At 53.2% G+C, this 11,938-nt stretch overlaps 1 protein-coding gene across 1 annotated transcript in view; it reads left to right on the top strand.

Moving 5' to 3' along the window:
• Positions 1-306: 306 nt before the first annotated feature.
• Positions 307-11,938, top strand: part of DAAM1 (dishevelled associated activator of morphogenesis 1) — a 94,285-nt gene continuing 82,653 nt past the window's right edge. Inside the window, exon 1 of the mRNA XM_059850543.1 lies at positions 307-461. The gene's annotated coding sequence lies outside the window, so the exon portion shown is untranslated. The remainder of the gene's footprint in view (positions 462-11,938) is intronic.

Genomic DNA, 11,938 nt, shown 5'->3' with positions numbered 1-11,938 from the left:
CCCTCGGTGCGGTACCCCCGGCAGAAGCTCCGGCAGTGCCCCCGGTGCGGCACCCCCAGCAGGGCACCCCCGGTGGCGGAGCCCCCGCCCCGCGCGTCACTCGCTCCCAGTCCCGGCGGCGGGCGGGCGCTGACGCCAGCGCGCCGGGCGGGGCGGGCGCGGCCCATTGTGGGCAGGGGCCGGGCGGGCTCCGCGCCGCGCAGCGCAGCGCCGCGCCGGCAGGTACGGCGGGCGGACCGCGGGCAGCGAGCCCTCCGCCCCGGCAGGAACGGCGGGCGGACCGCGGGCAGCGAGCCCTCCGCCCCGGCAGGAACGGCGGGCGGACCGCGGGCAGCGAGCCCTCCGCCCCGGCAGGAACGGCGGGCGGACCGCGGGCAGCGAGCCCTCCGCCCCGGCAGGAACGGCGGGCGGACCGCGGGCAGCGAGCCCTCCGCCCCGGCAGGAACGGCGGCCGCGCTGCGGTGAGTCTTCCGAGCCCCTCGGCGCTCCTCCCCTTTCGGTCTGGGGGGCGTTCGGCGGAGTGTGTTGCCCTTCTCCCGTAGCCCGCGGCCGTGCTGGGGAGGGGTTCGGGAGCGCCGGCAGCGGGGCGGGGGCCGACGCTTTTCTGCCTTTTCCCCGCCGTGGGGAGAGAGGCGAGCCCGCGTCCCACCCCACCCCGGGCGCTGCGTGGAGCTGTTGCCCCGGGGGGAGCACCCGGGTCCCGCGGCGCCCGCCCCGCTGCCGGCGCCCCGGAGCACGGCGTGCCCCCGGCCCCGGTGTGTCCCGTGTCCCGGGCGGTGCTCAGCTCCGTGGGCGCCGGGCCGGGGGCGCCCACGCGGGGGCGTGGGATGCGGGATGCTGCTGCTGCTCTGCCTTCTCCATGGCAACGCCTCCGGAGGCTGCTGCAGCCCCGGCGCCGGCTGGCACGGCGGCTCCCACCCCTGCGGCGACTCCCACACCACCGATGTGACCCCCCTGATGGGGCTCCCGCGGGCTTTGGGGGGTCTCAGCCTCCTGAGTGCCTTCCCACAGTCACAGCAGTTTGGGGCTGCCCCATCGTGGGTATGTGCCGAGCCTCTGGTGCTGGTGTCACACATTTTGCTGCAGGCGTGCTCTTGTCCAGCCGATGCTTTGATGTGGGAGCTGGGCTGGGAGTAGGATTTTGGCATGTGCCGGTGTTGGGCTGTGGCTTGGCTACAAGCAGGTGTGCGGCTCAGTCACCAGGTGGGGAAGTCGCGTCTATCACTGGCTGCACCCGCCCAAAAATTCTGGGAGGGAGGATGCCGGTCAGGGGTCTACCTGGAGGAGGGACAATGCCCTTGCTGTGTGGAGCCTTGAGGGTTGACACCCTCTGCCATTGGTGTGAGATGGCTGTGGTCGGATCCTGGTCTTTTGCTTGTCCCGAAGTCTTCAGTGTGAACAGTGGGGTTTGGTCCCTGGGGTCTGTAATGCTCATGGCTTTCACCCCACGCTGCCTCTTGCATTGGTGCTGGTGTGAAACAGTCTGCATTTTTAAGTGATCAAGGTTAATTTAAGGCAAAGACAGATGATAATATGACGATAATGTGCCTCCTGATAAAAGCCACGTGAGCTGACAGGGCTGTGCTGCCAGACTGGGAATGGGGATCTCCCTGTGGAAATCCGAGGCAGGTGGAAGATCACGGGGTGCAGCAAAATCCCCTTTTTCAGGTGCTGGGGAGAGGGCAGGCCATGGCACAGGCTGCCCTGGTGGTTTTTTGACCAGGCCTGAGCACTGCAGAGGCCCAGCATTGTACAGCCAGGCAGCTTCTCCCAGCAGCATTGAGAGGGAGAAGCCAGCGGTTTCCTTTTTTTCCCTCTCTAGAGGTTGATTCTGATACTGAGTACAAAATCAAGTGCTGGTGTGTGTTAATGCCTCAGTGGTGAACCGTGGTGCAGCCTCGTTATCCTCCCTTGCCAAAACCAATGTATTCCAAAGCTATCAGCATTCCCTGCCTGCCCCTCTTTGAATCCCAGTGGCAGTAAAGGTGTCCTGCAGCATCTGGACCTTTTTCCACGAGTGCCGGAGTTTGTTTTGGCGTGCGTTTCCCCTCAGACCCTGCAGGTCAGACATCCACCTTGCTGTTCCTCGATTAATGAGTGACTCACCCCGCTCTCCCCATGGCCATATGCCGGGACCTGCCTCTGCTCTGTCAGGAGCAGGAAGCAAAAGCCAAAGTCCACGATCTCCGACCGCCCAGTGTTGTGTGACACCGGGACAGGAGGAAGCAGTGACACTTCCTGGCTCTGGCCAGCGCTCAGCTGGTGTGTGGCTCTGCCCGTGGTGCCCTGACATGGCCCTGGGATTTTTGGGTCCAGCCAGCCAGGCGTGTACCCTGCTCCGTGTACTGGCCTCTGCCCCGGGGAGGCAAACAGGATGGGTGAGGTGTAAAATCAGCGCTGAATCCGCTCCCCTGGGCTTGAAACGGAGTCAGACCGGTCTTGACCTGAGCTGGCTCCTTATCTGACCCTTTGTTTGTGGCAGGGGTGCAGGAGGGAGCAGGGAAGGACAGCGACGGCGGGCCAGCTCCTCCGGTGAGGACAGGCTAGACCTGGGGACAGCTGGTTCAACTGGATCATGTTTATCTCCCTTTGCTTCTTTGCTTTGTTTTGGTTCCTTCCTCCACTTTTTCCCGCGCTGTCATGTCACAGCTGGGGAACCCAAGGCAGTGGGGACATGGGGCTGTTGGGCAGCTGGGCTTCCCAAAAATTCTGTTTGTCAGCCAGCAGCAGCGTGGTTCCTCTCGCTCCATCTTCCTGCTTTGAAGTTTCCATCCCTGGAAACCAGGGATCCCTGGGGTGCTGGGGATCCCTGCTGGGTCCATCCCTAAGAGCTGATGCACTTGGAACAGCCCACCGTGTGCCCAGGTTGCATATTGGTGCATTTATAACCTGAATGGGTTGTGTGGGGATCCTGACAGATGCACCACCCAGAATGAGTGGTCTGCCCGTCCTCCTCCTCCATAGACACCCACTGCACTGCTCCTACACGGCCACTTTTATCTCTGAAGTATTAATAAATGAAGCCTGCCTATTTCTGTGAGCCTTTTTAAGAGGCTGGTGGGGCTGCCTTGAAGGCTTGCTCAGCACTGCAACTATTCAGAGCTTTTTTTCCGCCTGTGCTCTAGCAGTTGATAAGCCAGGGCATCCAGCTGTCAGCTTTGGAGATTGCCAAAGCCTGCTCAGCGACATTTCTGCAGGCTTCGCTCACAAATGAGGATTTTGTTGGACGCTTTGGTTTCTGACTTGATGCTGGTAATTAAATATCTTAACTTGGCTTCAGAAAGCTGCCACTGCTGTGGAGTGACTGGTGAGGCCATGTGAAGCAGGATGTGCTTGTTCTGCTGGAATTGAGTGTGACCTAACTATGATTCTTCAACCTGCAATTTATTTTCTTATAAAAATATACTTTTTTTTATATAAGCAAAGCCCTTTTAAAGGGAAAGAAAAACCTTGTGTTTTATTGCTGTGCTGTTAAGCTTGCATGGACCTGCTGGGACAGCTGTTTATTTGCAAGTTGTGGCTGCCAAATGCTGTAAAATTCAAGTCATGTCCACATTGATTTCCCCCCCCCCCTTAATCATATATGTACTTTTCACTCATGCAACACAACAGATGTCAGTGCCATGCTGGAAAAAAAAGGAGCTGATCTGAGCACAGGGCCGTAAATTGGGGCAGAAATACTGAATTCCTGATCCTGACTTGTGTGTTGGTTAATTTAGATGCTAAGTCACATAGATTTACTCTCTCTGTGTATTTACCATTCTAGGGGATGAGTGAAACAGCTAGTTAAGGGTTGGAAAGTCCTTAAATATTCCAGCAGAAGCTCTTCTGAGTATTGCATTAGTTCCCTCACCCTTCACGACATATTCTTTGAGCAACCTAAACTAGGGGAAGGGGGTTGGAACCAGATGGTCTTTAGGGTCCATTCCAACCCAAACCATTCTGTGATTCTATGATTTCCAACTTTCTATTTAATGCAAAAATTAGAGGCTCCACAGCCCCTTGCCAGATACATGTTGTAATTTGCTGTTTGCCTTTGATTCTTCTTTTCTTTCTTCCTTAATTGGGAGAAAAGCTGTGCTGGTGCCTACTTAACCCTCCTGCCCTCTCAGGAGACCATTTGCACTTGGTATCTTCTGTCCTTGTGGCATGTCATAACATTCTGGAATTCACTGAGGAACCAGGAGTTCTGGGGTAGCACAGAAAATCTCAGCTCAGTGAGTCATAAGGCTTTCAGATCTTTGTGGCCACTGAGAAGAAAACCAAAGGAGATGGAAATGAGAGAAACGACCCTGGCACTCTCTAAAGATGTGGTTAGTTGACTGAAGAGTTTCAGGATCTGAGCTGACAGCACTTTGTTTCGTGATTGGTGTGGCCTGCACACCAGCCACCTGAATTGTAGCAAATTAACCAAATTAATGCCTGAAGTTGTCTGAACATCTGGCCTGTGTTTTCCTCATGGTGGGGTTGGGTGGGGTCATTCCCAAGGTCATCTGTCCCATGCTGTCCCCAGGTCTGGAGCAACCCCTCTGCTGTCACATGAGTGTCTGATTACCCCGTCCTGTTCATGCTCCCTCCTGTGTTCACCCCCAGCCTTTTGGGGACAGTTTATTGTAAATGTGTGAAATGGAGGAGGTTTGTGCTGCCTGGAACACCTGGGAGACGAGGTTGCTCGTGGTCCCTTCCTGAGTCAGCCAAACTGGATGGGGTGGCCCAGCCTAGAGACACTTGCTGGTGAGTCAGTGTGACCATGACTCAGAAGGTTTCTCCATGTTCTTCTCGTGGCTGAGTTGCCTTGAGAAACTGTGTTCAAAACATTGCCGTGGCCCGCTGGAAGGGCGGTGTTGGATGGGTGTGTTCTTAGCCACCAGCTTGTGGAAACCCAGGGCACCAGGAATATTTCTCTGTCTGCTCTGGGGTGCCCTGACCCCCAGGGGAGCACTGACTTGGACCCTCATTCTTGGAGAAAGTTTCCTGAACTCCAGAATAGACTAGAATACTCTAAGGTGTGAAGTAGATTGTAGAAAGTAGTGTAGGTGAGAAATTGAGGTTTTGGGGTTTTTAGTATGTTGTGGATGGAAGCAAGATGGAGGGCTCAGGGTGTCATCCTGGGCTTCTTCTTCATGCTGCTTCTTCCTCCTTCTTCATGGGTTTGGGTGGCATTTTGTAGTGGGCAGAAAATTCCACATTGCAAGCTTTTGGGGATCAGTTATTGGGTTAAAAAGGGAAATAATCTAGGTGTCAGTTCTTAATTGGATAATTTGGCTCTACAAGACCTTGTAATGAAAGATTGTTGGCCATTTATGCGGGGCTTTTCCAGTGCCCTGAGCCTGGTGTGGAGAGCGTGCAAAACTCTAGATAAGATAACAATAAACAAGAACCTGAAGACCAAAAAAATCCAGTGTGTCTCTCTCTTTCCTGACACAAGACCACTCCAGGAGGGTCTCTCCCAACAGAGGAGCCCCCTGGGAGGGCCCAGCCTGAGTCCCAGAAGTCAGGGAATCGGCAGCAGGCACCCTGACACCAGCTAGCTGCTCACCATGCCAGTGCTGATGGGTGCTAATGTGGGTTGCACTTCAGACCTCTTCTCTTCCTGCAGTACATGCCAATTGCTTGGATTTTTATTTTTGTGTTTGAGCTCACTTGCAGACCTGGAGGAATCGTGGTTGGTGAGAGCTGATGCGTCGCTGGCTGGAGACATCCTCCTCTCTTTCCCAACCCAGAGCTCCCGGCAGGGCCTGGTGGATGATTGAAGGATTATTTGCCCTGCCAGACAAGTGGCTTCATGTTTCCCTTCTGCATTCCTGGGGCTGAGCACTGCATAGCGATGTGCTTTCAGCTACGTGCTGCTTACCTGAATCATGGCTCCCCCGTGCACGCAGCTTGCGTGGAAGTCTGAGCTCTCCCTGTCCAGGCTGCTGTGTCCCTGTGCCACCGAGTGCTTCGTGAGAGGGTAATGAAATGAGGTGTGGAGGGTGTGGTGGAGGAGCTGCAGGAGTGTCCAGCTCTGTCTGTGACTGTGCCTGTGTTTACCACACCTCCTGAAGGAATGGTTTTCGGAAGCTGAACCCGGTGACCCAATTACCGACCTCTGGGTTTGGACTGTGGCCAGGAATTCTGCACTGAGGCTCCTCGTTGCTTTTGTGCAGGCCCTGGGTGGAAAGCAGCCATGCCAAAGCTCAAAACAACTTGGCAACAGCCAGAGATCGGTGTGATAAAGAGAGGGGAAGGACCCAATTAATCCACCTGACCTGTGCCCATCCCAAGGAGAGCACAGTGGGATCTCCTGGAGTTCCTTGCTGCCTGCTGCTCCTCTTTCTCATGGGGCTTTCATCCTGTTTCCCTGGCGATGGGCAGGGCTGCTGGCAGATCCTGCCTTGGGGCAGTATGGCAGGAGGAAGCAATTCAAAATTGTGCCATTCAGAGGCAGACTCTGGGGGGTGGTGTGTGAAACACCAGCAGCTGGGCTCTGTACCAATATGCAAAACTGAGCTACAGAGCTTGGCAGCTTTTGGGGAAGGCTCTGCAGGGTGTGGAGGATACTTCGCAGGAGTGAGGATCCGCTTGTCTCCCCTTCTAGTGAGCAGAGCATCCTCAGAAGTTGTGGGGTCGAGCATTTGAGGGCAGACTGTCACCAAGCAGGAAAGTCTTCACACTGTTTTTGGGCAGGAACACTACTGTCCATCTGCTGAGGCTGCAGGGCAGGGCAGCTGGGGCTGTGCTCTGCACCTGGGAGCCAGCTGTGCACCACTTGGGCTGGGAGGAGAGGACAGCACTTGTCATTAAAATAAAAAAACCCCAACAAACTGGAGTATGAAAATGGAGAATGTAGAGGGGCATCGTTCAGGGGTGGGATCTGCAGCCACTCAGGTCTGAGGTGTGAGAAGGAGAGTGCAGTGTGTTACAGGGGGGTGTGGAAAGATGTTTTATGCTGCTCAGGTGATTTTCTAGCAGCTTGGTGCCTGTTACAGGCAAACTCTGTTGGCAGGCTTTCCTCCCAGCTCCACCAGGAAGGAGGAGGATGGAGGAGCAGTCCAGAGACCATTTCCCCACCCCAATCAATCAAGATTAATTGTTTGCTGTGGCATGGCCATGGAGGCAGCGCAGGAGGATGTTTTCTGTCTGTGATGTGTTATGTGACATGGAGTTCAGCCGTGGTGGGTCTGCCCTGCTGCTGCTCCTGAGTGTTTCTTTTGACTAGACCTTTCTGAGGCAGCTCTCTGGACATGCACATCCCTCTGACTTTTACCTAGCCATGAGATGATTTTTTTTTTTTTTGGGGGGGGGGTGTTTGGTGTGTTTTTTTTTTTTTGGTTTTTTTTTTTTTTTTTTTTTCTTTTTTTTCCTGAGTGCTTGTTCTTTGCTTGGCCTCAGTATCAACTTAATGAATGGTGCTTAGAGGAGGTGTGAACTCATGTCCCATCCTGGAGAGTCTGTGTCAGCTGTGGTCCGGTGCAGCTGTTTCCTTCAAGGATGCTTGTGTGGATGGAAGCCACTGTAAATCTGTTTGTGCAAAGCTTTCCTTGCCGTGACTCCAGTCATCCTTCGTGTTCCTGTTGTTTCATGCTGCTGCTGCTCCTGGAAACCACAGCACCTTCTTGCCAGAGCTGAGGGTGGGGGAGATGTGTCAGGGGAGGTGGGTGCCCTTGTCGTGCCTGGCTTCCACAGGAATTGCATGCAAAGGACACTCCATTGGCTGAGGTTTCCTTCCCTGTGCCCCCGAGGCACGAGGAGTGTCTTGGCTTGTGTGCCCAGTGCAGGGAAGAGAGGCTGCTCTGTGCTTTGATAGCAGGGTAAGCCTTCAGGCTGCCTGGTGTTTTTCAGCTGCCCTGTCTGGCTTGGCACCATTCTCCCTGCATATCCCATGCATTGCTTTCAGCTGCCGTGCTGCTGCAGGGGGACACTCGTGTGCCCAGCTGGGTGTTGGATCTCATCCTGCAGCACAGGGAGAAAGCAGCCCCACGGTGCTGCCTCCTTGGGTTTTCTTCTTCCACTGAGTCCTGTGAGCAAGCACAGGGCTCCTGCCATGCCCATCCCTGTCTCAAACTCCATGTAGGAGTCAGCAGGGTTAAGGCTGTTGGAGCTCTGGTATTGTTCCAAGATGCTGGGCGAGCGTCAGGAAGGAGAAAAGCTGAACTTGCAAATCTGTTCCTGGGCTCTCTGGTAAGTCATGCCAAGGACTGTGTGAACAGTGCTAATCCCAGGTGCCTCTGGAGCAACCTTGTTTACAATGCCAGCGCTTCAAATGGGTGTTCTGACAGAAACTTTACGCAAGCCATTTGCTTACCAAAGCTCTCCAGGTCTGGGTTTTCAGACCTCAGTGTGCCATCTCCTTGTCCCAGCATTTTGGAGACACCCTGCAAAGAGACTGGAACCTTTTTGGGGACCACCTGGATCCATTTAGGACCTCCATCTATTTTTCTATGGAGAGTGCTGCTGGCAAATTGCATGTGAAGTAGCTGGTGGCTCTGGAGGCTTGAGAAATCCCTGTCCATCACATGGAGCAGAAAGATGTTGAGGAAAATTTTTAGAGCATGCTAAATATTGTAATCCCTACAGTCAGTTCTGCTTTTGGGGTTGGGGCTGGAATTGAGCCTTTATGCTCATTTTTCCCCCATTTACTTATGTATTAAATGCTGCTCTTTCACTTAGCAAGTTCAGCAAAATTTGTCAGTTCTTAATTGATGCAGTGGTGGCCATTGTTGTGTTCAAACTGCAGTGATGTGTGACAGGCTGTGATTTGGGTTACCTAGTCCTGAAATTGTGCTGTTCCCTTAGCTGTTAAACTAGGACTTACCTTACATCCAGGCTTTTCAAGCCATTCTATAGCGTGACAGCTTTCATCATGAGAAAAAGACAGTAAAGAGGGACTTTGGCCTCAAAATTCTCTGAATCGATTTCCAAAGGATTGCTTGTAGCTGCATCACAGGAAGCTTTGTTGGTTTTGCTCTGGGGATGAGCTTGAGCTAGGTGAGAGACGTGTGAGGCAGTGGTGATGATGTGTCTCGCAGCTGTAGCTCAGTTGCCTCATGTTCATGTTTTTATTTTACCTTTGCCTTGTGGTTTGGGCTGTGTTTTTCATTTTGGTGAAAGTCAAACTGAGACTGTGTCTTTGGGGTCTGGCATCCCCAGTATGCTGTGAGGTGTGGGATAATTAAGGAGGGACCCATCCCTTGGGGATGGCAAGACCCAGGCTGCAGCTGTGGTAATGGGCTGTTACTGTGTGCTCTGAAATGTATGCCCTTGCTCTGGGAAACTGACTGAAGGCAACACGGAGTGGGGGGGAAAAAAAAAACCTGTGAAAAATGGGTGCTCATTTTTCCAGGGAGGAAAAAAGCCAAGGAAAACATCCAACAGTCGCCTTGTCAGATATGTCACGGGAATGTCCTTATCCAGCCCCTGGGTCGGACTCACTGCTGCTAATTACAGCTTGTCTCGCTGCTGAAAGGAAAAGTTTGAATCTGTTCACCCTGAGTTTCCCACAGCAGTGTTTTGGGACAGCACCAACCCCACATCTCTGTGCCTGGAAGCTCTTGGCCAGCACCACAGACTGGGCTGCTGTTTGCACCAAGCCTTGGGTTTATGCTCACCCATCGTGGCTGAAGGTCATGGAAAAACCCCTCTCTCTCTTCTGCACTATTCTGAACTTGCCCTGTAAAGGTGCTCTGGAGCTCAGGGGATGTTGCTGTAAAGGTCCCAAGCACAGGATCCCCATCCTTTGTGGTGCTGGCCTTGTTTTTGGCTCAGTGCTGCCGGAGGATCCGCAGCTCAGCTCTGCCGTGGGTGCAGTGCTTCCCGCCTAGCAGAACTGGCTGCCTTTCAGGAAAATAAACAGGGCTTCTCAGCTGGAGCTGGGAGTCCTGGGCTGCTGCACACGGGGAAAAGGGTGTAACCAAAGGACCCTTTCATCACCTGCCTCTACCTGTGCTGCTGCTGCAGCTGCTTTGCAGAGCTGGAGCTGGGCTGTGTCTGATTTGTAACACGCTGCCTTCAGAGGACAGCTTTATGTTCTTGGTTCTAAATTCTCCTGTAGCTCCAGGAGGGGAAGCCATCCCCAACCTTTCCATTTTGCACGAGGCTGTGTTTGTTTCTGTTGGGAGTCCAGCGTTACAGAAGCCTATGGGATGTGAGCCCATGGCACACACCTGGGCCCAGCAGCAGGGCAGGCTGTCACCTGAGCTTGTGGGCTACTCAGTGCTTTCCCAGCACCAGCTCCAGGTCGTGCAGTACCCAATACAGATAATTGTTCTGTATTCATGCCAGTGCTGCTCTAACCCCAAGTTTATTAAAAGCCCACAGGACCGTGTCTTCCCCTTCCTCCTCCTGCTTCCTTCCCCCTCCCTTGGCTTTTCAACACCAGGTTTTGAATAAATCATCTAGGATGTGATCACACAGGAAATTCGTGAATTTAGGTTTTGTTTTTTTTTTACAGCCAAGTTCGGAAGTGAATTCAGCTCTCCAGGGTTTCAGTCCTGTGCTTTTTAATCACGAGGTTCCCCATCTTTTCTACTCTGTCACTTGTGACATGACGTCTCCTTGGCCATGTAAGCTTTTCCCCTGCTTCTGCCTGCCCACAGAAACAATAGCTGCTGGAAATGCTCTTCAAGAATAGCTGGGGATTGCCTGTGGAAAATGCAGATTTAATCTATGTTAGGTCTTTTTGTTGTTATTTTGTTTACTGCTTGGTTATCCTTTTCCTTCAAAGAAAAGCAGAGGGCTTGTTCTTGTAGAATTCATCACTCGTGACGTGTTCCTAGCTGGAAGTAACACGCTCAAAATCCTGCATTCCATTGTGCATCTTTGCTTTATTTTCTTTTTCTTTGTGGGTGGGAGCTTAGGGAGTATAATGGGCAGATTAGCAACTGTATTTGTGGAGTAACCCATCTTTGTGCAGGTCTGGCTAGAAACCAATTAAGCTTGTCTTGATCTCTAAATGAGATTTTTGTCCAACGCCTCACCCAACCTCCTTCTGCATCCATTAATAGCAGGGTGGGATGGAAATAGCTGAACGAGTAGAGATGGCGTGTTGGATAAACAGAGGGGCGTTGGCTGCAGGGAGGTTCCCGGGATGTGCGAGCTGCTGCCTCTTTGTGTGGTTGTTTTGTAGCTCTGCTTCTTGAAACCTGGGATTAGCAGTGTTTGACTGCGAGTGTGCAATCCCCTGCGGTAGCAGGAGTGGGGTTGGTGGGAAAAGCTGCTGGATGAGGAGGGAGCATCCCATAGGCTTCATTACTGTGCTGGCCCCCATTCCTGTGACATCCCTGGGGTGAGTTTGGAGAGCTCCTTGTGACTCCCAGCTGCAGGTCCCCCAAAGTGCCTTGGCTTGGGCATATCTGTCTGGTCTTAAGTTGCTTTTTAGCCTGGAAAAACCCTTTGGCTTTCTAGGGGGACACACGTCCTCGCCAGGCTGTGGGTGTTTGGTGCTGCTGTGATGAAAACCAGTCCGGGACCGGCGCTTCAGTGCGGTGTTTTTGAAGAGAGCTGATTAAGGAAAGATGCCTTTAATAAGCTGTGCCTTCAGGGAGCCCTTCTATCTCTGTCCCAGACTGTTTCTGCATCAAGATAAGGTTGCAGAGCAGCTGGATCTGTGCTCTGCTTTGGGAGGTGTAGGGGGGGGAAGGGCTGTAGGATTTCTTCTAGGTGCGAATGTTCATTATGATCACTTTTATTTGTAAAGTAGCTACAGATAAGCCATGCACAGGTGATGCCTTCTTCCCTGTGTGCCTGCTGTCAGGGACAAATGATGGCAAGAGTAATGTCAGGGAAAAGGGGAAAGGAAAACACTGGGTGAACTTCCCTGTGTGCCTGCTGTCAGGGACAAATGATGGCAAGAGTAATGTCAGGGGAAAGGGGAAAACACTGGGTGAACTTGCAGGGTGTAGCTGCTGCAGATGTGCTGTAACATGCTGCAGACCACCCTTGGAACTCTCCTAGGTTC

This window comes from Haemorhous mexicanus, chromosome 6 (genome assembly GCF_027477595.1).
Source record: "Haemorhous mexicanus isolate bHaeMex1 chromosome 6, bHaeMex1.pri, whole genome shotgun sequence".
Classification (NCBI taxonomy): Eukaryota; Metazoa; Chordata; class Aves; order Passeriformes; family Fringillidae; genus Haemorhous; species Haemorhous mexicanus.
Note: the sequence above shows the minus strand (reverse complement) of the source record. Positions and strands in the feature narration are given on the sequence as shown.